The sequence below is a fragment of the Cavia porcellus genome, unplaced genomic scaffold (assembly GCF_034190915.1).
Source record: "Cavia porcellus strain 051 isolate PalLab524CR breed Dunkin Hartley unplaced genomic scaffold, mCavPor4.1 scaffold_23, whole genome shotgun sequence".
In the NCBI taxonomy this organism is placed as follows: Eukaryota; Metazoa; Chordata; class Mammalia; order Rodentia; family Caviidae; genus Cavia; species Cavia porcellus.
Window position 1 is genome coordinate 62,100,015 of NW_026947506.1, and position 27,436 is coordinate 62,127,450.

A 27,436-nucleotide genomic window follows, 5' to 3' on the forward strand; every position below is an offset into this window, starting at 1 on the left:
TAGGACAGAATGAAGAAAATGGACTTTGGAGGGTCAATTTCTCCCCCTTTTCTCACATGGACACAATACATGCTGTCATCCTCTTTTGTCAAATAAGCATTTTACAAATTAGATAACGTAATTTAAACATTTTAAAGTCCAGGACTAGGGCTGAGGATATATAGCTCAGTGACAGACAACTTCCCCAACATGGGCAAGACCCTGGGTTCAATCACTAGCACTGTAAAAAAAAAAAATTAAAAATTTTATATACCGCTGGGCAAGCTCAGAGGCTGAGGCTACACAATCGAAAATTCAGGCCAGCTTGGCAACTAAGCAAGACCCTGTCAAGTCGGGTGCAGTGGTACCTGTCTGTGATTTCAGCACTCCAGGTGACTAAAGCAGGAGGACTGTCCCCACTGAGATTAGTCAGGGTTAACAGAGTTCCAGGGCAGCCTGAAACTACTTAGCAAGACCATGGCACCAAAAAAACCAAACCAAACCAAAACAAAAATTTACCTTTAAAAGTTAAAAAAAAAAAAAAAGGGGGGCTGGGGATTTAGCTCAGAGGCACAAGAGCCTGCATGTCAAAAAGGAGGTCATGAGTTAGATCCCTGGTAACAAAAAAAGAGAGAGAGAGAGAAAGCTGGAGAGCTAGTGTGTGAAGGGCGGGGAAACACCCCCAGTATCACATAAACAAGCAGTCTGGACCAAGACCACTTATTTAGTTTAGTTCAGCTGAATGCTTCACTTTTTATATGTCTTTGGTTTGAAAACTCATTTACGTTACAATTAATGGTACGATCTGTATCTATACATATAGATATATGTTATATAGATAGAGGTATATATTTGTTAGATAGAGAGAGATATAACAAATTTATTTTAGGGGAGGAATTGGTACCAGGGATTGAAACCCATGGTCTTCCCCTACAGCTACACCTCAACCCTCTCTCCTTTTTAATTTGGGATGGGTTTTCACTGAATTGTGCAAATTGAACTTGAACCTCAGATCTACAGGCCTCAACCTCTCAAGAGTGTTGGGAAGACAGGCATGTACCACCATATCTGTTTTCAAGTTCTTTACAATAGACAATAAATAAAGCAAAATTTTCTTAGGTTTCATTTTTCAAGCTGTCAAATTTCTAGTTAAAAACATTTAAGTGAATGAGGGCCTGTCCACAAATAACACAGCTAAAATTTCTTACTTCCTTTAGTACAAAATAACTTGCAATTATCCCTAATTCCTTTACTCTAGGTTTCTGTGTCAACATCTCCAGTGGAGAAAAAAGGCAGGTTAGAAAACTTACGTCATCTTTAGGGAAAAACAAATGGCAATGAATTTATATTTTGGGCAACCAGCTCCAGAAAACTTTTTCCATAACTGATTCACTATTTTCAAGACAAACATGATAAATCTCCATTACAGAAATTTATAAACTCCGGGCTGGGGATTTGGCTCAGCAGCCCAAGTGTCTGCCTGGCAAGCACAAGGTTGTAAGTTTGACCCCCGGTACCAAAAAATAATAAGTAAAATAAAAAATAAATCATAAGCTCTGCCAAGCAGGGCTCACTCCAACCAGTATTCTCAATGGGACCAGTTTTATTTTTAGACAGGCTCTGTCTACAGATGCCCAGGCTGCCTCAAACTTTTGATCTTCCCACCTCAGCCTCCAGAGTCATTGGAATAGATATTGCTAACACACCCAACTTAGAAGTTCTACAGTTTTTAATCAAGTTACAACCAAGAAACAAATGAACCAACGGCTCTATAACAATCTGACTACATCAAACTTTCACTTTCTCACTAGGCCAAAGTGGTTTAAAAAAAAAAAAAGGAAATGAGTAATGCCAGAAACAAGTAAATAATACCGAGGCTGGAGAATCACCTGGAGTTCAAAGACAGCCTAGGCTACATAGCAAGACTCTGTCTTTAAAAAACAAAAACAAGCAAATAACAACAAAAAAAAATAATAAATACTAACTAAGCCAAGGATTTTTGTTTGGTACCAGAAATCGAACTCAGGACCTTGCACGTGTCAGGCAGGCATTGTGCTGCTGAGCTATAGCCTAAGACCCAACACAAGTATTACAGAAATGTAGGAACAAATGGGGGGGGGGGGGACCCTGCAGTAGTAGAATCCCAGTAAAGTACAGAAGGAAAATGGTAAAGTGTGGGGAAATGAATTCAAGACACGAGGGAAGAGGAAGGAGCTGGAAAAAGAATTAAGATGTGTCCTATACCATCTGCCAACTCCCCAAGATGAATGTAATCATTATGTGCTGCAAACATGTACCAATATATTTTATTATACTTTTTGTACTAATATTTTTGTACAAATATATTTTATTATACTTTTATTTTTCAAATAAAGCACAAACAAGTAGTAGAATCAAACTTTAGACATTCTCATCAGAAAATACGGTGGGGGGGGCTGGGGATTTAGCTCAGCGGCATAAGCGCCTGCCTTGCAAGCAGGCAGTCGTGAGTTCGATCCCCAGTACCGATAAAAAATAAAAAGACAAAAAAAAAAGAAGAAGAAGAAGAAGAAAAAGAAAATACCAAGGGAAAAAAGACCTCTCAGTATCTTCATCACCTCAGATGATTGATGCCCACTTAATCTACTTAATCTTTACAGTGCAACTGCCAAATTCTGGCCCTTTCACCCAAACGTCAGACTCTGGTGTTGGAAGAGAAGGAATGCTTCAGGCATCACTGGGAGAAGATAATAAATGTCTTATGCAGAAGATCCAACGATTCAGCACCAACAAAGGAAAAGAAAAAAAGACATCTGTGCCCTGAATAAACTTATACAGTAAGGAGTTCAATTTGTTTTTGGTTAAAATCTAGTTTTATAAGTCATCAAAAAAGCAAGTATCTATAAGAAATGTCCCTCACTTAATTCTGCACCTTTATGAATGAGTCTCCTGCAACCTGGGAACTGCAGCCACCATGGGAAAAGCAAGCAGCAGGCCCACCACGACTTGTAAAACTCCAGGTGGGGCTGGCAAGCCGTCCAGAGAGATGAAGCGCCCACTAAATTAAGAACCATGGGCTGGGGGGTCAACAGCCACAAATCCCAGGTTCACGTGCACCGTAGGTAAATTACCCAACTTCTCTAGGCTCATTCCTCACTAGAAAATGGAACATCGGCGTTAGGAATATGTATGAAATCGCTGGTATGGTGTCACATGCCGGTGATCCTAGCACTCAAGTGGCTGAGGCAGGAGGATCCAGAGTTCCAAGTCCAGACTGAACACAAAACAAGTTCAAAGCCGATTTGGAAGACAGCAAGACTGTCTCAAAAAAAAAAAAAAAAATCCGCGAAGTGTGCAAGAGCCATCCATGTCTGCCATAAGAAACACTGAAACCTTAGCAGTAGCCAGAACGGTACGCCTAGCTCTTTGCCAATGGCAGGCTTTCAGATTGGAGAAAGACAAAGGCGCAAACCGCCTGTCCATCCAGAAGTCCGCATCTCGGGAACAGCCCAGATGTTTGTTCCGAGGCACAACCAACACTCAACACAGGTCCACGAGGAAACAAAACTTCCCAAGCCCAAAACCTAGGAGGAGGCCTCACAGAAGTGACTGCATTAGAATGGCCAAAAGAAAAATCACCACAGCCGAGAGGGTGGAATCCAAGATCCAAGATCCTAGAATCAGGCACACGACAGCCCGAGGCGACATGCCGCAGGCACAATCCAGGGAGGAACCTCAGCAATCACTCCAAACTGTAGGCCTCGGCAGGGTGCGAGGCCTGCACCTCCTCACTAGTGACCAACTGTGTCCTGTGTCCCCGCTGGCTCAGCGAGCCACAGTCAGCGGCCAAACTGCGTTTCGGGGAGGCGCACCCCTGAAACACGGACCCGAGTATAAGTCCAACAGGGTTTTCTTACATCTACAACTCTCAACCTCAAAAGTGTGCAAAACCAAAACGCTACAGAGGCTGCGGAACGTCCTTCATTAAAACACAAAACTTTAAACAAGAAAAAGTTAAAAGGCAAGGCCATTTTTGCTTTTTTTTTTTTCTGATTGTTTTCTCCACCTATCCTCGCCGTCTAGGTGCAGGGTGAACTAGACGGTTTACTCTCATGGCCTAAGGGCTGAAGTCTTCCTTCCGGTCATTGTGTTTATTTCCACCTCCCAAAAAAGAACAAGCCCTGCGGGGCTGGCGCGAGGCGCCGGACTGGGACAAAGCCCACTGGGCTCCACCTGGGAACTAGGAGGAGCGCAGGCGCTCCTCGGTCCGCTCGCTGACTCCCGCCCCCACGACCGCCCCCGTCGCAGTTACCAGGCAACGCGGCACCGCCCCCGCGCCCGCCAGCCAATCCCGTGCATCTGCTGCCCCGGCGCAAAAGCCCCAGATACACCCGGCTAGCGCGACCCCAGGGCAGGGCCTGGCACCGCGCGCGCCCCCGCACAGACGTGAGGACCAATCAGCGCACCCCGCAGGCTCGCTCACGCGCGGGGCCGCCCGCGCGAGGCGCAAGCCCCCCCCACCCCAGCGCCCAGACACGCCGGGCGGTGCGCGCGCCCCTCCCCCACGCGCACCCGGTGCGCGCGTGCAACTGTCGTCCCCCGCGACCGCCCCACCCCCACGCCTCGTCGCGCCCGCTGCCACGGCCGGCGGGAGGCCCCCGGGAGGCCTGGCTTTGGGCCTTAGGGTGGCCTCTAGTCAGCCCGCAGGCCGCTCGCTTCAAAGTCCCCCCACACACACACCTCCACGCGTCTGGCCGGCGACGGCTCCCACATTCCGCTCCAAGCAGGCCCCAGCGGGGACAAAGTCTCCCGTAAAAAACCCCGCTCGCCGTGGCACCCGAGGCAGGCGCGGGGGACACGGGTCTGAGGCGAGAGGAACTCACCCGAGTGCAGCCGCCTCCGGGCAGCGCGGGGCCGAGAAGCCGACGGGAAGCGAGAGGGGCCGCGCGCGATGCGGCCGCCGCGCAGAAAACTCGACCGACGCGAGCTGGCGAGCTAGCAGGAGGCGAGGGGGCGAGGGGCCCGTGCGTCTCGGCCGCGCTCCTGTCACCGCATGGCCGCCCTAGCAGGGCCTTGCTCTGCACTTGGATCAGCTCACGGGTACAGAAGGGAGAGGCCGGGATAACCGCGGTTAGGGAGCGCGTGCGGGGAAAATGGGGGGGGGGCAACCAGTGGCCCGCTTGCTCTGCTCCCGGAGCTTGTCTCCCTCACCCTCCTCCTTTTTTTTTTTTTTTTTTTTTTTTTTTTTTTGTTCCTCGAAGGCACGCTGCGCGTGCGCACCCGCAGCACCTCCCACCGGGAGTTGTAGTTCTTTATTGGTCCCCGGCAGCGAGGCAATAGGAGCCGCCGGACTACGACCTCCAGAATGCCACGCGCCAGCGAGCGCCGCAGCCGGAGGACGAGGCGATCGCCGAGGAGCCCGGCTCTCTCCTGCAAGGACTGTCAATGGAGGCGCGGATGGTGGGAGCAAGAACATGGCTGCACCTGGGGCCTACACGGCTGCCGGGTGGGGGAGGGGAGCTGGGGGTGCACGAATGGAAATGTAGACCAGTGGTGGCTCCAGCGTACTTTCTGCCGTGCTCTTGCCCGCCCCATTAGGGGTGTAAGCCCCGTCGAACTCTTGCACCGAGATTCTTCGCAACTGGGGAGGCTGGGAAACTGCCAATGGCCAGGGAGCCCCGGGCTGGCCTGTCGCCCTCTGCTCCGCAAGGGGAGCCTGTCCTTCCTGCACCCCCACCCCGGACACAAAGAACACTCTGCCGATGTTTGCAAAGCTTGTCTCAAAAGCATCCCCAACTTGGGGACAGGCAAAGGAATCGGGGAACTCCTGTGTCTCTCTGTCCCCTCTGCCCACACTCTGTCTCACTGAACCTTTAGAAAGCAAAGTTGAAAGCCTTGTGTGGAGGCAGAAAATCTGACTCGTGGCCCGTTTATGCTGTCAACCTCTAAGCTGTTTAATTCAAACCCCCTCCCTTGCCCCATTTTTATTGGTTTTGTGTTTTTTTGTTTTGCTTTATTTTTGCATTCTCAACTTTGATGAGCTCAGTGAGTTTCGAAAATGTGCGACCTTTACTGTTCACCTAAGTTAAACTAAAAAATTTTTAAAACGCGAATCCAGAGATTTTTCTATGTTTATGTAAAGCATAAAATTGAGTGATTTTGAGATTTTTCGTTTTGCTTTGTTTTGGTTTCCACCCCAACACTGCTGCTGGGGCTTAAAGCCGAGCAGCCCGCCCTTCCCCCACCCATTGCTACTCGGTAGGTGGCGACCACAAGGCTTTTTTTTTCCAGCCTCTGAGTCTCTTTGTCGCTCGATAGAAAACTTTCTGAGCAGCCAGTCTTTTTGATGTAGGTCCAAACCCCTGCCTTTGAATTTGGGTGCACGGACTGACATTTTCCTCCATCTACTTTGTAGACTGCAGCCTTAAAGCCTGGTTACAATCTCCATGCTGGATTTCTGTGACACAGATGGAAAAGTTAAAGGCCCCTGGGAAGCAATCAGATTACAGAAGCCTCCTGCATTTTAGGATTTCTCCCACATCACTTGGTCATTTTTGTCTTTGCCTAATTCATTTGTGTCACAACTTTCTTGACTGTGTCCAGAGCCATCCATTAAGTTTTTAGAAGAACATTTTTTCTGACACCTACATTTCACTGTTATTTGGGGATATTTAATTAAATGCTAGTAGCCCCCACCCACCAGTAGGGGCATGAGATGTGTTGCCAGGCCCCCAGTGAATACCTGAAGCCATAAAGGCTATCTTTCCTACACTTGCTTGAGATAGCACAATAAAAGAAAGACAACAATAAAATTGAATAGTCATAAACTACTGTAATAAAAGTTATGACATCCTTTCTCCTTTACCAATTTTTTCCACTCTGCCGGAAATGTGGCAGCAAGTTCTTCAAGAGTGGTCTCGGCCTCTGTGGGAACGCTGGCATTTTTCAGTCCAAACCTGTGCCTGCGTCTGTGTAACCATCCCTTGCTTGCAGTGAAGGGCATTCCCTCATGAATGCTACAGCTCTGCTCAGGGGAAGCCTGGCTGAAGTCTTCCTACAAACTCAGCTCTTTCTGGCTCCGCTGAGCGCGCTGCCGTCGATGGCAGCCACGCGGCTCCTGCTCACGGCTGCCACCCACACCCTCAGCGCCTTGTCCACCTTCACTAGGCACTTGTCACGCACGGTGGCCGTGACCTTTGCGTTCTGAGGGGCCACGCGAAGCTAGTGCGATTTCCTTTTCCTTCTTGACAATTTTACGGATAGATTTTATGGACAGAAGATTCGTTCTTACCGTACAGTTTAGCAACCTGGGTGTAGGATTTCTGTTCTTTCCTGATCAAGTCCAGCACTTTTCACCTTTTCACTTCCAGGAAGCACTTTCTGGCTTCTCTTGTGCTTTTCCAAATGGTCTGCACCTGAACTCTTTGAGTTTTTTTTTAACTTTTTTTTTTTTTTTTTTTTTTTTTTTTTTATAGGTACCGGGGATCGAACTCACAACTGCCTGCTTGCAAGGCAGGCGCTTATGCCTCTGAGCTAAATCCCCAGGCCCAAACTCTTTGAGTTTTAAGGTGACTGTCAAGTGAGACACCCTTTGCACAGTAGTGAACTCAACAGTAACCAGGTGACCGGAGAGGATGTGGCATACACAGGATGGAGATCCTACACAAAGAAATGGTTCCTGGGGGCTGGGGATTTAGCTCAGCGGCATAAGCGCCTGCCTTGCAAGCAGGCAGTCGTGAGTTCCATCCCTGGTACCGATAAAAACGAAAAAAAGACAAAAAAAAAAAAAAAGAAAGAAAGAAAGAAATGATTCCTGTCCAGGGTGCAATGATGCAGGATACCTTGAGATTTCATTAAACTAGTCAGAACCATGTGCAGTTTTAAAGACATGAAAACCTGGATGTTGTGACAGGTATCTATAATCAGAGTACTCTGGGAGGCTGAGGCAGGAGGATAAAGAATTAGAGTCCAGCCTGGGGGGTTATATAGGCTCGATCTTAAAAAAAAAAAAAAAAAAAAAGGTGGGGCTGGGGGTTTAGCTCAGCAGGCCTAAGTGCCTGCTTGGCAAATGCAAGGTTCTAAGTGCAATCCCCACATATATCTATATGTGCACATATACACACATATATGTATAATATACTACTCTTTAATAGTTTCTTGTTTGACTGATGTGATATTTAGCATCTGGGTAAATGGTCTTTTACTATATGTATCTTCCTCAAATTCTCTCAAAGGTGGGAGACATAAATGACTAAGTCCAATGCATAATTTATTCATAATAATAATTATAATTATGTGTGAGCTAAATAGATCTCCCAACTGTTTGTATGCCTTTTGTGTTAGAGTCTGTCCTAGTCAGTAAAACTAATGTTCATGTTAAAACAGTTAAAATAAAGTATTACCCACTGGGTCAATGGAATTTAGATGAATGTTATCTTTTATTTGATATTAATAATGGTGAAATTGTATAATGTATTAATTTGTATTTTACATTTAATATATAACCATATACAGAGTCCACAAAAAATGTATACATACCTCAGCAGTTCCGTGTACTAAGAAATGTCTGGAAGTTCATGGCCAGCACTTTGAGCTTTTCTTATAATTTTAAAGGGCAAAGGCAACTTGTATTAATTCCATGATGTCTCTGTAAATTTCATATTAAAATATTTATACAAGTTTTTCTTTTCCTGATGTATATTTTTTGGCTAACTATATAATATTATGAAGCCATGTAACTTATTAACAACAAATGCTTTAGGAACAAAATACTGTGTTTCTTTTTCTCTCTCTGTAGATTGAACCCAGGGTATTCATGCTGAGCTACATCCTGAAGTGTTTTTAATTTTTTTTTTTTTTAATTTTGAAACACCAATCTCCCTAAATCACTAAGCCCAGACTAGGCTCATATTTGTGATCCTCCTGCCTCAGCCTCCAAAGTAGCTGGGATTACTAGCAATACCCCCAGGGCTAGCTCCTTTCCCCCTTTTTTGTTAAATGTCACCAGTGCCATTTAACTCTTTCTTTCTTCCTTCCTTCCTTCCTTCCTTCCTTCCTTTCTATCTTTTTTTGAGTCAGGGTCTTGCTTTGTAGTGCAGACTGGCCCTGAACTCACTATGTAACCCAAGCTGGCCTCAAACCTACAAGAATCTTTTTGCCTCTGCCTCCTGAGTGCTGGAATTTTAGGCATGGGCCACCATACTGGGCTATATTTTCTGCTAAGAATAAAAAGAATTCTTGGACAGTGGATGAGGCAGGAGAAGAAAATAATATCAGTAATAATGGTGCTGTTCAGATGTGTCATCAGCCTCATCAGCCCCTCTTCAGGGGTCAGATACTTCATGGAATCGCTGACTCCTTCCCTTGGCCTTTTTCCCCAGATGAAGTTCGGTTGGCCCCAAAATGACAGAGGAAGGCGGGGGCCTCCAGGGAGCAACCAGAGAACATCTGAGGCCTCCCCAGTCCAGGAAAGCCATGTGCCCACAAGTACGAAACAGCAGAGAGAGCGTTTACCTGGTACCCCCCTTCTGGTGTGCTCACCTTGCTGTCTTTGCTCCCCCCAAGGCATGAAGCGCAGAGCTTTCCTTCCTGCTACCAGGGCTCCACAAGGTAAGCGAGTGACTGCCCGGGAGCCACAGAGAGTAAAACCGTGTTCTAATCCAAGCCTGCACCCAAACCTGTGTTGGTTGCTTTCATTTTTCCTGCAGTCTGGGGATCAAACCCAGGGTCTTGTACATGCTAGACAATCAATTCTATCACAGAACCGTATTTCCAGCCCCTAAAAGTGTCAATTCTTTTTTTTTTTTTTTTCACAGTGAGCCACGTCCCCAGCTCATTTTTAATTTTTAATTTTGAGACAGTGTCTTGCTAAATTGCTAAATTACCCATACTGGATTTGAACTTGAGGTGTTTCTGCCTCAGCCTCCCAGAGTGCTGGGATCTCACAGGCCTGCTCTGCAGCAGCTGGTCATTCTTCTTAATACTACAGTCTATTTGTAGACCTTATCATCTAGGCAGCTGTGATAAGGGACTGAATGTAGGCTCAAGTAAATGTGATAAGACAGCTCAGTGGTAGAGCTATGGCCTTACCTGCTATGTCCCCAGCAGCACAGTCATTCACTCAATCAATGCATCATCCCTGTTGTCTGAATGAAATAATGACTCTGCCTTACAGGAAATAAGGAAATTGCTTATTCTGAGCCAGATGTACATAACCATGGCCTGGGAGCACAAACTCATGTCACCTTGAATGGCATGTTCTCAATGGAAGGAGTTACACAAGCTTTTATAGTCACAGACAAAAGGTCACAAATAGTACAAACCTATTAGCAGGAACATCAGGTAGGCGACCAGGGCACCTGGGGAAATGTCTCTGTAGTCACAGATGTTATCTGACAGCTGCTGGGCATTTTTTAGCTCAAGGGCTAATGGAAACCAGAAGTGTTTATCCAGAAGTTTATCCATCAGTCAGACAATGTCAGGTCAGATATGAAAGTTAAGGTAACTGACTATTGAAGGGAACTCAGATGGTCCAAGATAATTCCAGCTCTGGATAGGCCACATTCCATCTCCCCATAGTCAAGATGTTTTGGTCAGCTGTATCTATTTGTTGCTGTTTGTTTGTTTGTTTGTCTTTTGATACCGGGAATTGAACTAATGACCTCGTGCTTGCCAGGCCAGTACTTTGCCACTGAGCTATATCCCCGGCACTCCATTTTTGTTTTCTGAGAAGCTGTCTGGGATTTTTCTGCCTCAACTTCGAAAGCGCTGGGATTACATGTCTGTGCCACCACACACTGCCCACTAAGGATCCAACACAGGGAGCTGTACCACTGAGCTACATCCCCAACCTTTATTTTTTGAGTCACTAGGTGCAACTTGAACTTGGGATGATCCTGCTTCAGCCTCTCAAGTGCAGGATCTTCAAAATAAATGAACTCAGGGTTGGGGATTTGGCTCAACGGCATAAGCGCCTGCCTTGCAAGCAGGCAGTCGTGAGTTCAATCCCTGGTACCAATAAAAAGGAAAAAGACTAAATAAATAAATAAATGAACTCAGGGAACTTCAGGGATAGAATACATATAAAGAGATAATGCTGGAACTTTGTCATGGAGGGAGTAGTATTTTCTTTTCTTTTCTTTTCTTTTTTTTTTTTTTTTTTTTTGTCTTTTTCCTGCATAATCCGGGTTGACATCAAATTCACTTCAATCCTCCTGCCTCAGCCTTCCAAATGCTGAGATTACAGAGGTATATCCCACACCTGGTTCACACTATGCATATTCTAATCAGCCCCCTACTAGTGAACACCCCTGTTCTATCTTTGTCTTTCCTGTCCTTCATTTCTTCCTTTTGTTTCCTTTCCTGTTCTTTCATGGCCCTGGGAAACAATTCAGAGCCTCCTGGTGGTAGGCAAGCTCTCCCACGGAGCTACTCTGCAGCTCTGTGGTTGTTTCTCTCTCTCTCTTTTTTGTCTTTTTCTTTTTTATCCGTACCGTGATCAAACTCACTTGCAAGGCAGGTGCTTATGCCTCTGAGCTGAATCCCCAACCCCTTGTTTCTCATATTTGGGTTGCTTTTCATAGCAGATTTAGCACTTGAAAGCCCCTGTGTACCTAAAATGTGGATGCACGTGGTCACTACTCAGGAAAAATCCCCCCACTGTGCATGCGTACCAGGGGCGGGGTGTGAATGCACTGGCTTCCTCCACACCCATCCGTGGCTGGGGAAAGTGACGCCTCACAGGGTTCTGACTTGCACACCAATTAAGAAAGTCTGCACCTTTTCCTATTTTTCTTAGCCGCTTGCACTTGGGAAATGATGTTCTCTGAAGAAGTGGCACCTCTATTAAAGATTCTTGCATTCTAATAAGAGCTAATTTGCTTCACTCTGAACATCTGCCCTAAGGTTCTCCTGTTTGATACATTTCTTGGAGCCAACCAACCAGGCAACTTAGTGAGACCTTGTCTCAAAGAGGAATTTGAGCCAGATGTGATGGCAAGCCCTGTAATCCTAGCACTTGGGAGCCAGAGGCAGGAGAATCACCATGAATTTGAGGCCAGCCTGGGCTACAGCCTGAATGAGACTGTGTTTGAAAACACCAAAAAAGTAAAAGCGGAAGTTGAAAATAGGAGTAAGGATGGACCTTGGTGATAGAGCACATGCCCAGTCCACATAAGCCTCTTGAGTTTGAACCTCAGTACTGTTAATAAATAAATATACAAATTTCTTGGAACTACCAGGAGGCACACTTCCATCTATCACCAACTCTCAGTCTAAAAATGCTATAATATCTTAGAGCGTAGAAGAGATTTCCCATCCTTCTGTGGTAGATGTATCAGGACCTTCATAGTTCTGTGTGAAACCTCTTCTGCGAGGAATGTGCCACACAAAGTCACTTAAATCTAGTTCCCAGGCCATTGTCATTCATATTCAACTCAGAATAAACTATTTCCTTCAAGAAAATCTAGTTGTGTGTGTGTGTGTGTGTGTGTGTGTGTTTTTTAGGAAAAACTAGTTTTAAAAATGTTTGTTGCAGTACTGGGGATTGAACCTAGAACCTTCACACTGAGCTACATTCCTAGCTCTTTATTTTAATCTGAGACAAGGTCTTCCTATGTTGCCCATGCTGGGCCCCAACTTTGGTGTTTGTTTGTTTGTTTTGATTTCTATACTGGGAATCAAACTCGGACCTCATGCTTGCCAGGCAGGCACTGTACTACTGAGCTATATCCCTGGGCCCTGGACCCCAACAGTGGATCCTCCTGCCTCGGCCTCCCAGAGTGTTGGGATCACAGTAAACTATGTCACTGAATTTGTATGAATGCTTTATTTTGTTTTTGTTCTGTTTTTTTTTTGGGACCAGGTTTCCTTATGGAGCCCAGGCTGGCTTCAAACTGGTGGCAATCCTCTTGCCTCAGCCTCCAGAGTATAGTCATTATAGACATATGCCACCATGCCTAGCTGTCTAAGTGCTTTAATTATGAAAGAAATTTGCCTTTACTGTGTTTTTTGTATTACAAATATTTTCCTGGTTTGTCTTTTGAGTCTGTGGCATTTTGGTGGGTATTGTTTTTATACTGTAGTCCAGGTTGGACTGGAACTCACTGTGTAGCCTCACTGTCTCAAACTCACAATGATCCTCTACATCAACCTCCTGGGTGCTGGGATTACAGGTGTGCATCACCACACCCAGCTGAAGTTCCATTTTTATATAGACAAATTTATAATTTGTTTGTTTTGTGACTTCTTTTTTTTAATTTTTTTTTTTTTGTCTTTTTCCTTTTTATTGGTACCAGGGATCGAACTCATGACTGCCTGCTTGCAAGGCAGGAGCTTATGCTGCTGAGCTAAATCCCCAGCCCCTGTTTTGTGACTTCTAAGTTTTAAAAATCAGCGATGAGAAAAGCCGCCCCTACCCCAAGAACTAGTTAACAGACAGAATGACAGACAGACAGACAGACAGACAGACAGACAGACACACACACACACACACACACACACACACACACACACACACACCATTCCTACACCAAGATTTCTGCATACTCTCTCTCTAGAGTTTGCCTCTGTACCCCAGAGCCGTCCCCTTAGGGTGGCTTCACACTGTCCCACAGGGACCCTTTCCCCAGCCATTGTCCTTTCTGGTTCAGGCCATCTCTAGGGGACTGGGTGGGTCCCAGTCCTCCTGTCTCGGCCTCCTGAATGCTAGGATGACAGACATGTACCACCTCAGCTAGCCATTGTAATTCTGTTTTACCTGTACAATTCAGTAGCGTTAAAAGTACTGTACAACCATCACCCTGATTTGCAAGACTTTTTCATCACCCCAAACAAATCTCTGTACATGCACAGCCTTTGCTAACCTCTGTTCTACCTCCTGTCTCCGGGTTTGCCTGTCCCAGCACCACACACCAGTGGAATCATGATGTAAATATTTTTTTTTTCTTTTCTGTCTGCCTTATTTTACTTTTAGCATATTTCAGAACTTCATTTTTCTTAAATAAAGAATTGGGAATTGGACTTCCTGGGGTGTTTATACTCACTGAGTTGTGTCCTTACCCCTTTTTAGATTTTTAAATTTTGAGACAGCATCTTTTTAGGTCACTACATTGGCGGGCCTGGATTCAGTCTTGTGATTTTCCTGCCTCGGCCTCCCTAGGATTACAAGTATGCATCACCACACCTAGCGAAAGTTGCTTGAGATTCCATATCAGTTTGGGGATGAAGTCTTTTATCTCTGCAAAGACACCTTTAAGATTGCTTTTTCTCTGGTGGTTTACACAGTGAGTTCAAGTCAGCCTGAACTGCATCGTGAAACCCTGTCTCAAAAAGACAAAAACAAAAACAGAAAATAAGCATTCTAAGGGACTCAGTGATACAGTACTTGCCTAACATGCACGAAGTCCAGGGCTGTGTCTTTGTCACTGTCTCATGGCTGAGCCACAAAACATGAGGCCCACATTGGGAAGAGGTTTGAGTCCATAGTGGGCTGGCTCCAAGGCAGGGCGACACTGCAGGGGCATCTCAGAGGAAAAGTCTCTTCTTGGTGGGGTGGCAGGAAGTGGCGAGCGCAGGGAGAGCCCAGATAACCCCTCCTGCACAACCCGAGTCCCACTGCCCCCACCTCCTCTCACCAGACCCTGCCCGCCAACAGCAGTGGGTTCTGAGCCCATTGTCTGCCCGAGTCACACAGCTGTTAGTGTGGGCAGGGGGTCACCGCACTGGGATGGCTTCAGCTCTGGGGGAGCTGCCCAGGAAAGAGGGATCTGGGTCCAGTGCAATTTCTAATTTTGGCTTTTTTGAGGAATCTCCATCCTGATTTCCACAGTGTATGTACTAGTTTACATTTCCTCCAACAGTGGACAAGGGTTCTGTGCCTGGCCTGGACATTTTTTATGTACTTTTTGGCCACTTGCACTTCTTCTTTTGAGACATATTTATTCATTTCAGTTGCCCATTTTTTACTTTTATCTTTGAGAGGCTAATATTTTAGAGTTCTTTATATGTTCTTGATGTTAGTCCTCTGTCTGAGGCGTAGCTGGAAAATTGTTTCCCATTCTATAGGCTGTCTCTTTGTCCTGTGAGTTTTTTTCTTTGCTGTGCAGAGGTTTTTATGTTTTATTTATTTATTTATTTATTTTTTAAATTTTATTTAAGGAGAAAAAAAACAGAAAAAGGGTACAAGTTATACAGAATTTCAGAAAAAATAAACAGTAGGAAATCACTAGTTAATTACATATTGTCATCTTAGAAATAGTTGTTGAAGTTACAAAATTAAAGCATACAGAGGGGACTTTCAAACAGTGAGACTGCAAACAGTTTTATTCAATGATCCAACAAAACTCAGTAATATGGTTATCTATCTTATACACTTAAATATGTACGCAGTTATATCATTTAGAGAACTTTCTTTTCCTTTCTTTTGTACAATGACAATTACACATTTTGGGTTTTATTACTCCCACTGTTCTTATTACTTTTTTTTTGAAGAAAGTAAAACCAAATGTGACATACCAGGACAGAGTCAGTCAAATCAAAAGGATGGACATAATACATAATGTAAAAACAAAATACAAGGTGATCAACAATGGTTACCATAATGCCTCTTGTTATCTTAAAAAGAATTGCCTATATCATCAGTTATAATAAAATTGAACAAAACGGTAAAGAATAAGACCAATAAAACCAAAACATTGGAGACATTCAAAAGAAGATAATAGTCAACCAGAATGGGCGTCACAATGAATCTTATTGTCTTCATAGTTGTTGCCTATACTTTCAAACTTGGTACTATCAAGCATAACAGAATAGAGGAAAATCAGTCAAAACAAGATGGTGAGAGCAATACAGAGTTTCAAGTCAAGTTAATAGGAAATCAAAGTGGGTAACTATAATATATCCTGCTATTTTTTATTTATTTTTCCCTTAATTAAAAGGATAAAAATGAAAAAGTAGATAATAAAAAGGAGATTGAGATAAAAAAAGAGGGCATAACAACAAAACAGTGCAGGTCAAAACATAGCCATTTAAGCAAAATAGTGTTTCACCACAAGATAATCTCGACATAATAGTAGTTACCATAGTGTCTCTTCCCTTAAAATCTTTGGGTATAACTTCGTATACTGTAGCATCAAACATATCAAGACAATGTAAAACCGTTCAAGAGAATGACAGTATTACAGGGTATTTAGAATCAACTAACAGAAAATGACCAATGGTTTCTGTATAATCTCCATGTCTATAAAAGTTTTTGTTTATATTATCACATATAATAAAATCCAATAAGATTAAAACCGATGGAGACAGAAGAACAAAAGCTTGATGGGACTTCAAAAAAGAGGATATTAAATCAGCACTAGCTATTATGATGTCTTGTTTTCTCCAAAATAGCTGTTCCTACCATCCAACCTTCTCTGCCTCAATTCTGTTGAGCTCTTTTTTTTTTTTTTTTTTTTTTTTAAAGTACCGGGGATTGAACTCACGACTGCCTGCTTGCAAGGCAGGCGCTTATGCCTGCTGAGCTAAATCCCCAGCCCTCTGTTGAGCTCTTTTTCTGTCATTAGTTGTCAGTTTGTCCTCTTCATTTTGCTTCCTGCCCATTCATTGTGGCCTCTCTGCCACTGTTTCTGGAATCTTGGTATTTTTCATTTTTAGAATATCCTGCAGTAATCTCTGTAGAGTTGAATTGGTGATTGCAAATTCCCCTAGTTCGTCTTTATCCTGGAAGCACCTTGTTTTTCCATCAATTTCTAGGGACAGTTGTGCAGGATATATCAATCTTGGCTGGAGGTTATTAGCTTTCAAAGCTTGAATTATTTCCCCCCATGCTCTTCGTGATTTGATGGTTTGTGCCGAGAAGTCTGCTGTAATTCTGATGGGTGTTCCCTTGTAAGTGATCTGTTTCTTGTCTTTGACGGCTTTTAACATTCTGTTCTTATATTGGATTTCTGGTATTTTGATTATTATACGCCTGGGTGTAGCTCTATTTGGGTTGTAGATGGCTGGGGACCTGTATGCCTCATACATCTGAGTATCTTTACCTTTTGCTAAATTAGGGAAATTCTCCTGGATTATTTCTGTGAATAGCTTTTGTAGTTCATTTGTTTGAGTCCCTACTTCTTCTTTTATGTTCTTAATTTTTAGGTTATAGATCCTCTTATGATCTTCTAGTCTTTGTATTATTGCTGTTTGTTTTCTTGTTATTTTTAAGAAGTTTTTCATTTCATGTTCCTACCTTACAAATCTGTCCTCCAGTTCTGTTAATCTATCCTTAGTTTCTTTCAAGCTGTTATGCCAGCTTTCAATAGAGTTTTTAGTTTCCTGTTAATCTCTTTGAACCTGCTTCACATATTCTATGTTTTCTCTATTTTCTCCATCAAACAATTATCCCCTTTTTTTCTGTTCTTCCATTCCACTATCTGTTTTTTCTTGGGCGGTGCTTAGCATTCCTCTAACTATTCTACTTATTTCTTGCTTTATTTCATTAAATACTTCATTTTTGAACTTGTCTATGAGGCTCCGGAGATACTGCTTTATGTCTATAGGTGCCATGTTTGATATTGCATGTTTTCTGTCTTCATTCTCTTTTGCATTTACCTTTCCTGGGTCAGTGTTCTCAGGATTGGGGACTGAGGACCCTTTCTTGTTGCTCCCTTTTCCCATACTTTTTGTTCCTTCCATACAAGTGTATGTAGAAGGCCCAGTTTTTTTTTCTCTTTGTCTGTTACAGTTTGTTTGAATCTGCTGGCTAGGTATTCCCGCCCACTGCAGTGTACTAGGGAGACACAGACCTGGGCAGCCTCTGCTGGGCCTGCCCCTCGGGTCAATGTACTGAATGCTTCACTGCTAGGGTACACCGCCAGGCGCAGGGACCTGATTTGGGCTAGCCTACTGGATCTTAGTCCACGCGTGACCAGGCCAAGCGCTTCCCACCACTTCTGCTTGAGAGGGGAATATGCGACTAAAGTCACTGCAGGGCCCTGTTCCGGCTAGTCTGCTCATTCCCAGAATGTCCTCTGTTGGAGTCTCCTAGTCTATGAAAGGGTCCCCATTTCTCTCACTCACCGCAGGTCGATGCAGGGCTCCCTGCCAGTCCTGCTCTCAATGCCATTTGGTTTGCCGATTCCAGCTCTCAGAGCTTTTGTATGTCTCTCTCCCTGCCGTGTGGATTGGGACGCAGTATGGGCAGCAGGAAATTCAAATCACGGCTTCCAATGGCGCAGGATCCAGCTTCTACACTGAGATTTTATCTGTTCCTGTTATAGCATCAGGATTGCATTTCCAGTTGGTTTCTCTTAGCTTAGTTCGTTCTTGGGTCGACAGGGTACATCTCCCCTCGTGTAGGACTCCTCACACGGCACCGCTCCTAGATTCTAAACTGGTAATCTCAGAGAGCCTCCATGGCTGCTGTTACTTGTCTGCCATGTTCTCCTGGAAGTCCTGTGCAGAGGTTTTTAGAATGCAATGTGATGCCATTCACTTATTCTTGGTTTTCTTGTGCAACTGGGGTTTTGTTCAGAAAATCTTTGCCTACACCAGTGTCTTCAAGAGTCTTACCTATTTTATTTTCCAGAAAATTCAGTGTTTCTGTTTAATAGCTAAATCTTGGGTTCATTTTGATTTTATTTCAGTATAGCTTGAGTGACATGAATCTAGATTCATTCTTTTGCTTGTGGATAACCGATTTTCCAAGGGCCACTGATTAAAAAGACTCTTTTCTCTAACATATTTTTTGGCTCCTTTGTCAAATATCAGACAGTTGAATGTGTCTGGAGTTATTTCTGCAACCTCTGTTTTGTTCCATTGATCTGCATGTCTGTTTTTGTGCCAGTACCATGCTGTTTCAATCACTATAGCTTTGAAATGTAATTTAAATTCTAAAATTGTGATGTCACTTTTTTCGTTCTTGTTGCTCAAGATCGCTTTTGCTATTTTGGATTTCTTCTGGTTGCATATAAATTTTAGGATTTTTTTTCCCTAGTTCTGTAAGGAATGATGTTAGTTTATTGAGATTGCATTAAATGTATGTATTAGTTTTGATAATATGGTTATTTTGATAATATTGACTCTGCCTATCCAGTAACAGGAGATACCTTTCCATTTTCTGATGACTTTTTCAATCTATTTTTTCTAGATAATATAGTTTATGTTATAAATATTTTCACTTTCTTAGGTAGGCTGATTCCTAAGTATTTAATTTTTTAAAGCTATTACAAATGGGACTGTTTTCCTAATTTTGTCCTCAATGAGTTCACTGCTGGTGTACAGGAACGCCGTTAGTATTTTTGTGTGTTTACCTAGTGTCCCGCTACTTTGCTGAATTGGTTTATCAATTCAAAGAGTATTTTGGTGGAGCCTTTTGGGTCTTGTAAGGAGAGGATCATGTCATCAGCAAAAAATAATACTTGACTTCTTTCCTTCTATGCCAATCCCTTTTGCCTGATTACTCTGGCTAATGTTTTAAGTACTATGTTGAACAGGAGTGATGACAGTGTGGCCATCCTTATTTTTCATTTTAGAGAGAAAGCTTTTTCTTCATTTAATATGATGTTGGCAGTAAGTTTGTCAGAAATGGCTTTCTCAGATTGAAATAAAGTCCTTCTGTGCCTATTTCCTTCAGTGGTCTTTTTAAAAATCATGAATAGGGGCTGGGGATTTAGCTCAGCGGCATAAGCGCCTGCCTTGCAAGCAGGCAGTCGTGAGTTCAATCCCTGGTACCGATAAAAACGAAAAAGACAAAAAATAAAAAATAAAAATCATGAATAGATGTTAGATTTCTTTTTTTTTTTTAAACCAGTCAAATTTAGCAGTAGATGTTAGATTTCATCAGAAGCTTTTTCTATACCTATTGGTTTTTTTTTTTTTTTTTTTTTGTACTGGGAATTGAACTCACAACCTTGCTCTTGCCAGACAGGTGCTTAGGCCACTGGGCTAAACCCCGGGCCCTGATTTTTTTTTTTTAAAGACAGGGTCTTACCACGTAGCTCAGGCTGGCCTTGAACTCACTGTGCAGTCCCACCTAACTTCAAACTTGTGATCCTCCTCTTCAACTCCCAAGTGTTGAGATTACAGGTATGCACTACCATGTCCAGCTTTTCTGCAGTTATTGAGGTGATCATGTGATTTTTGTCCTTGCTTCTATTTATGTGATGGGATACATTTATTTATTTATTTATTTGATAGTAGGGATCAAACTCATGGCCTCATGCTTGCTGGGCAGGCCCTCTGCCATGGAGCCATATCCCTGGCCCAGACTATATTTTTTGATTTATGTATGTTGAACCATCCTTATATCCCTGGGACGAAGCCTGCTCGGTTGTGGTGTATGATCTATTTCATGATGTGTTGCGCTATGTTTGCAGGTATCTCACTGAGGATTTCTGTGTCTGTTGTTCTTTAGGAGACTAGCCTGTAGTTTTCACGAAGAGTCCTTGGCTAGTTTTGGAATCAGGGTAATGCTAACTTCAAGAACAACTTTGGCAGTTCTCCGTCCCTTTAAGTTTCATTAAAGAGCTTGAGGAGTGTTGGTGTGAGAACTTCCCTGAAGTTTAGGGAGAATTCAGTGGTGAATCTACTGAACGTCCTATTGTGAGCTTCCCTCTCACGTGAGCTCTGTGAGGGCGAGGGCAGAGCTCATTCACTGTCCCACAGAATAGTTCTTGGTATATTAGGTAAGCACTTGACATTTGTTGATTGAATGAGTGAATGTGAAGAGTTCAGGCCTTTGTTTAGTTTAGTTTTTTTTGTCTTCAGAGATAAAATCTTGCTGTGTAGTTCAAGTTGACATTGAATTCATCCACATGATGAATTCAAGGCCCAGGCTGGCCTTGAACCTGTGGTAATTCTCCTGCCTCAGCCTTCCGAATGTTAGAAGTACAAGCATGAGCCACCACACCCAGTAAGAGTTCAGGCTTTAAAAAAAAAAAAAAAAAGTTCACACTTGAAGCTTAAGCTTCCTCTCCAACACAGCCTTTCTTTGGCACCTAGAGTAGTATTGCCCGAATGCTCGCTCGCTCTCTCTCTCTGTCTCTCTCTCTGCTTTTTCCTTTTCCCCCAAGTACTGGAGAGTGAACCCACAGCCTCTGTACTGAGCTGCAGCCCAGTCCTTTTTATTTTATATTTGAGAGAGAGTCTTACTAAGTTACTAAGTTGCCCAGGTTGGGTTCAAACTTGCCAGCCTCCTGCCTCAGCCTCCCGAAGTGCTGGCGCTCTCTAAGCGGCACTTTCCTCATCTGCAAACTGGAGAGCAACTGTGAGAACGCGGTGGTGCTGTGTGTGTGAGGGCCCTGCCTCCCGGCCTGGCAGCTGTCCAAGGAATGTGTCTGTACTGGGTTTAGGGAATGTGCCAGGTGCTCTGTGGACACCACGATGAAAATGCCCCTGTCCTGAACCTCAGGACTCTACAGACTTGTGGGAGGGTCGGGTGGCACACAGGTTGCCATAGGAGGGGACCCACTGACTGTCCTAGAAGTGCAGGGCCGGGGCTACAGCTTGGGTACAGCACATGGTAGCAGGGTAGAGGCTCTGGGTTTGATCCCCAGTACCAGAGAGAGAGAGAGAGAGAGAGAGAGAGAGAGAGAGAGAGAGAGAGAGAGTCAGAGAAAGAGACACAGACACAGAGAAAGACAGAGACAGAGACAGAGACACAGAGACAGACAGAGAGAGGGAGATCAAAGGAGGTGGGCAGGGACAGCCAAGCCTGGTCTTGGATACCCGAAGAGTTTCCTAGCAAAGAAGATAGGGTGGAGAGTCCGGAAGGAAGAGAGAAACAGACTGAACTGTGGAGTGTCCATGGGTACAGCAAGGGGACAGTTCTTTTGGGCTGGACAGAAGCTGTAAGGTCACAGTGGGTCACAGTACAGTCGGTGGCTGGGGTTGGACACAGATGCTCGACATTCTAGCTCCACTTCTGGGCGAATGATGCCACCCACTCAGGGAAGAAGATGGAAGGACCACATTCAGGAACTCATGGAGAGGGTTGAGGAGTGACTCGGGGGCAGGGTGATGGCCCTGGGCATGCAGAGCTCTGGGTTTGATCCTCCACACAGTGAGTCAGATGTACAACAAGCACCAGCTCTTGCTCTGCCCACCATTTTGGAGATTCATTCATGTGACTATGTATTAGTGGAAATTCTTTCCTTCTTTCTTTTTTTTTTTTTTTTTTGTGATATCTAGGATTGAACCCAGGACCTTGGTTTGAGCTACATGCCCAGTCATTTTAACTTTTAAATTTTGACACTAGGTTTTGTTAGATGACCCAGGCTGGGCTCCAACTTTGAGATCCTCCTGTCTCAGCCTCCCAGAGTGCTAGGATTGTGTAGACATGTCCCACCACACCCTGCCATAAGTTCCGTGGTTTTCCTTTGTGTGGATTTGCCACAAATTGTTTATCTGTGATAAATATTTGGATGGTTTCTGGGTTGGGGACAACCTGGATAGGCTGCTATGAGTGGTTTTGTCTAAGCCTTATGTGGACCTTTTCACTCTCTTGGGTAAACAGTGGGGCGTAGAAATTTTGGATCTTAGGGCACATCTACATTTACATTTTCTTTTGCTCTTTTTTGGGGGGCCAAATTAAGGATTGAACCCAGGTGTGTTCTGCCACTGAGCTGCAACCTGGTCCCTTTAAAAAAATCTGTTTTTTATTTATGTATTTGTTTGCTTGTTGGGACAGAGTCTTGCTATTTAGTCCAGGCTGACTTCAGACTCACAGTCCTATGCCTCAGACTCTAGAGTGCTGGGATTGCAGGGGTGTAATAACCCCCAACCTGCTGCATTTACGTTTAACTCAAAAGTCTGGCAGAAGAGGGCCGGGAATTTAGCTTAGTGGTATGAGCGCTAGGCAAATGCAAAGTCCTGAGCTTGATTCCCTGGCAGATGAGTGCTTGGGACAGGGCTCTGTCTTACAATACTTGCCTCGCATGTGTGAGGCCCTGGGTTTGATTTGCAGCATTGTAGATAAGTAACTACATAAATAAATATAAAAGTTTTAGAAAGAGAGATACTAACTGACCATGGTTGTATACACATGAGATCTCAGCATTCTGGGAGGCTGAGGCAGGAGGATTGCAAGTTCAAATCCAACCTGGGCAGCTTAACCAGTAAAGGAGACCTTTACTTGTTATAAAATAAAATAAAAAAGGGCTAGAGATACAGCTCAGTGTGAAGGTCAGAAGAAGCCATGGAGCCAGGAAGCAGCAGGGCTGGCAGGAGGAGGCACGTGGGGTGTGCCCAGGTTACTTACCCAGAGACCCACATCTCTGCCCCAACCCAAGTCACCATGCCCTGGCTAAGGCCCTGTCCCCACATACGGGCCACATAAGACATGACACTGAGCCAGGAGCCTGGGGTAAGCTTCAGAGGGCGAGAGTAGTGTACAGGTTGGGGCTGCTCTGGGTCGTCCTGAGCACCAGGCCTCAGAGGGATAGCTGTCACCTCATGGATTGACCTAGGGCCAAGTAAAGAGGTGGCCAGGGTCCTGGCAGCCCCCACGGGCGACCGGTCAGTCACAAGTGTCCACCGGTGGGCAGGAAGAAGATGAAGCCTGAGTCTCTCCACCCTCATTCCTCCTGTCCCACCATGGGGACATGGACAAGGGGAGGGGACAGTCATGGGAGAAGCCACAGCCAGGTCACGCCATTATAAGGCCAGGGTTGCCTGCTGCCCTGAGTTGTTTTTGGATCCTCTGGAGGAGCCTGAGCCTGAGCTCTTCAGGCTCTTCATCGAGTGCAGTCTTCCTGTTGCAATCCTGCAATCTGGGCATCTACTTTCCAGTCCCTCCTGTCTGTCTGTCCCCACCCACTCTGACTCTTTGCCAAACTGGAAAGGAGGAGTGGCAGGTGGAAGGAAGGGGCAGGATCAAACCTGTAAAACCAGATGGGCTCTGTGAGCTTCCCAGACTGCAGGGCCCTTTGCAATGGCTTTTATGTCCCTTTTGACTCTACCTGTCAGGTCCCAGCTTGTACCAGATGACTGGCACCTGTCCCATCCCACACCATGCTGGCTGAGAAAGGTGGATGAGGACACAGCGTCATGGTTTTACAAGGCTGTTTTCCTGTAGCATGGCACTTGGCAGCAGCACTCACCATATTTTTGGTCACATTTCCTAAAGACACTCGGGAGAGAGGACTTCCAGAATTGCTTCAAAAAATGGCAAGAACATGGGGTTAGTGTGTTCACAAAGAGAGGCAATAATTTGAGGAGAAGTCATGGCAATGTGTCTTTTATTTTAATAAGTTAAAAAAAATTAAACATTCAGCTCAGTGTGGTGGCGTATGCCTGTAATCCCAGCACTCAAGAGGCTGAGGCAGGCAGACCTCAGTAAATCTGAGGCCAGATTAGGGTACAGAGTTAGTTCAAGGCCATCTTGGACTATATAGCAAAACTTTATTTAAAAAAAATAAACATTTACTGTATTTGTCAATCACCCCTTATATGTATATGTGTACATGTAAGTGTATATGTGTGATGGTGTATGTGTGTGTGAATGCGCGTATGTATATGCCTGGGTATGTATGTATATGTATACTTGTGTGTGAGTGCGCATACATGCCTGTGATACTCTGCATACATGTATGCGTGGTATACATGTAGGAGTGTGTACAAATGCACGTGCAAGTGTGTTTTACTTACTTATTGGTGAGGTTCCAGTGTTCAGATCTGCCTTCCAGCCGTGAATTTGACAGAACACAGCTGAGGCTGGCATTTGCTTGCCTGGAGGATGAATCCAGCCTGATCCTGCTTCTGCGAAGCCCCCACTTGGTTCCTCCTGGAGACAGAAGAGCAGGGGCTTCGGTGAGGGCAGTCAGCCTGGTAGAATTTCAGTTCCTTGAGGTGGAAACAGGTGCCTCACACTGCGTGTGCCTGCATTGCTCCTTTCGGGGGCTGGGGCTGGAGCCCAGGGCCTCACTCAGGCTGGTGCCCGAGCAGTGTATTGAAACTCAATGCGAGGCAGGACGAGGTGTGCTGAGCCTGCGTGACACCCTGGGCTCTAATTGCCCGGGCAGGTATCCTACAAGTGACCTATACTCTTATCCCAAGAAAATTATTCTTGACAGGATGGTGTATGTGTTAGTTTTCATTAGCTGTAACTAAATGGGTGAAGCAGGCTGACTACGGAAAGAAAACAGGTTTAAAGTGACTGTGGTGGTGCCCTTGGGAGGCCGAGGCTGGAGGCCTGCAAGTTTGAGTGCAGCCCGAGCAATTTAGCAAGAGACCTGTTTCCAAAATAAAAATAAAAAGGGGTTGAGGATATAATTCCGTGGGAAGGCCCTGCTTCAATCCCTAACACCTCAAACAAACAATACTCTGAACTGAAGCACCCTTTGGGGGAAGACACAAGAGTACGAGGCAGAAGTACTTTGGCTTTTTATTTTTCTTGCTCAGTGTTTTCAGGGCACATTGCAGGCACTGTGGGGAGTCATCACATGCGCACAACACTGCTTCAGCCGTTTGGGATCCCCTAGTCTCCCTCCCCTGGCAAATGTTGAAGTCATGCATCTGAGGAGTCATCTAGCGCCTTCGATTATCTGGCCAGGGATTCCAGGACTGTCCTTATAATTACATTAAATTAAAGACCTCGCAAATTACAGGTCACAGATAATCACTTACACTGTTGGATAATTCTCCAAAGACGCCTGTTAAGATGCCTCTGTAGGACCAGATTGGAAGCCAGCCCAATTCACCCTGAGGCTGCTGCACACCCTCCTAGAGGGTCTGCCAGGTCGAATCTGAAGCAGTTGTTGAGCAGATTCATTTAAACCAAAGCTTTGGAGCCTCAGCTGGCAGAGTCCCCAGGGAGAAAATCACATGCCCACTCAGGGCATAGCAAGCAAAGGGCCTTCAAGGACAAGCAGAGGCTCACTATTTATTTATTTATGTATTTATTTCTCAGTACAGGGGTCAAACCTAGGACCTTTGCACTGAGCTACATGCCCAGCCCCTTCCTCCTTTTTAAAAATTTTTATTTTGAGGCAAGATTTCACTAAGTTACCCCAGCTAAGTGAACTTGCAATCTTCCCGCCTCAGCTTCTCAGAGTGCTGGGATTGCAGGTGTGCCAGCACCATGTGGAGGGTTGAGGAAGTGGTAGCTCTCAGTGCACATGCACCCCACCCCAGAACCAGAGGCACAGTTCTGATTGCCCTGGCACAGAGGGGAGGCCAGCCTGGAGACTTTGATCTGTAGTCCCAGATGGAATCAGCCAAAGAACTGGAGAGAAAGACTAGTTCCTTTGTCTCTCAGGTGTAAGAGACAAGCAAAGGAGAAAAAATGTGGGTGATCTGACTGGGTTTTCTCAGGAGGCTAAGGCAGGAGGGTTGTGAATTTGAGGCCAGTGAGAGAAGTTTTTCAGGTGTTTTCAGGCTATTGTTCCCTTTGGAACCCACAATTCTAAAGAGAGGTATTGCTGTCAACATATTTACGGCTGCAAAAAAGCAGCTTAGAGAGGTCAGGTGAGGGGCGCAGCTGGTGGCCAGCAGCGCCAGGCTCACTCAGGCTGGCTTAATCTGTTCACACTTTTCTTCCTGGGTGGATGTGATCCTTTTCCAACACTGCCAGACCATTTTTCGTCTGCCGCAGTCCAGTTAGCCTGCTTATTTTCTTACTGTTTTTCACACAGCAAAAATGGACATCAGTGTAATTCTTGGGAAAACAGCAATTGCTGGGGAGCTAGCCTGAGACTGGGAAACCAGGGACAAGCTCGGTTGCGGCAGAGACGCCTCCGGAAGCCAAGCATGCACCCTGCTTCCTTCATTTTTCTTGGCAGGGCTAAAATTAAACACGGCTTTCCAGTGGTGGGAAGCGAATTCTGCATCTTTTATGAGATCATTTGGAAATGACCTTGAGAGATTCCACGAAAGGAAATACTGTTGAGAAAACAGCGGCTCTTGCAAAGAGTTTTAAGCTTTAAAATCTTAGATTGTAGGGAAAGGCAAGCAAAGCTCAAGTTCTCTCCAGCAACCAAAAAATAAATAAATAAAAGGTCAGACGAGAGCATTTTCCATGAGTGCTTGAAGACCTGCTGCCACCTCATGGAAAGTTTTTATAAACTTCCAGTTTAGGCAAAAATCTATTTGCATTTTCTCTGGGCCTGCCGCTCGTTGGCAGGGCTGTGTCTGCACACTGCAACCCCTGGGAATCTTTGGCCTGTTGACACAGTTTTATATATTCGTGGGTCATTTGCAAAAGTTAGACTGTTTGCTTTTTTTTTTTAACTTTTTTTTTTATCGGTACCAGGGATCGAACTCAGGACCACCTGCTTGTAAGGCAGGTGCTTATGCCACTGAGCTAAATCCCCAGCCCCTACAAAAGTTAGATTGTGATAAACTCATTGTAAGTTGAAAAATATTGTTGTGGGGGTGGTATTTGGAATTGAACCTGGGGCCTTTGTACTTCCTGATCACTAAAGCATCCAGGCTGGGCTCGAACTTCTGATACTCCTGCCTCAGTCTCCCCCCATGCTGGGATTATAGGTATGTGCCA

At 44.8% G+C, this 27,436-nt stretch overlaps 1 protein-coding gene across 7 annotated transcripts in view; it reads right to left on the reverse strand.

Moving 5' to 3' along the window:
* Gtf2i (general transcription factor IIi) overlaps positions 1-5,004 on the reverse strand; it is a 96,348-nt gene extending 91,344 nt beyond the window's left edge. For 6 of the 7 annotated variants that reach the window (XM_013149332.3, XM_013149322.3, XM_013149325.3 and 3 more), the window contains exon 1: positions 4,842-5,004. The gene's annotated coding sequence lies outside the window, so the exon portion shown is untranslated. Of the gene's footprint in view, positions 1-4,698 lie in introns of all 7 variants that reach the window. The other variant, XM_013149314.3, reaches the window with a different exon arrangement.
* Between the last annotated feature and the right edge of the window lie 22,432 nt (positions 5,005-27,436).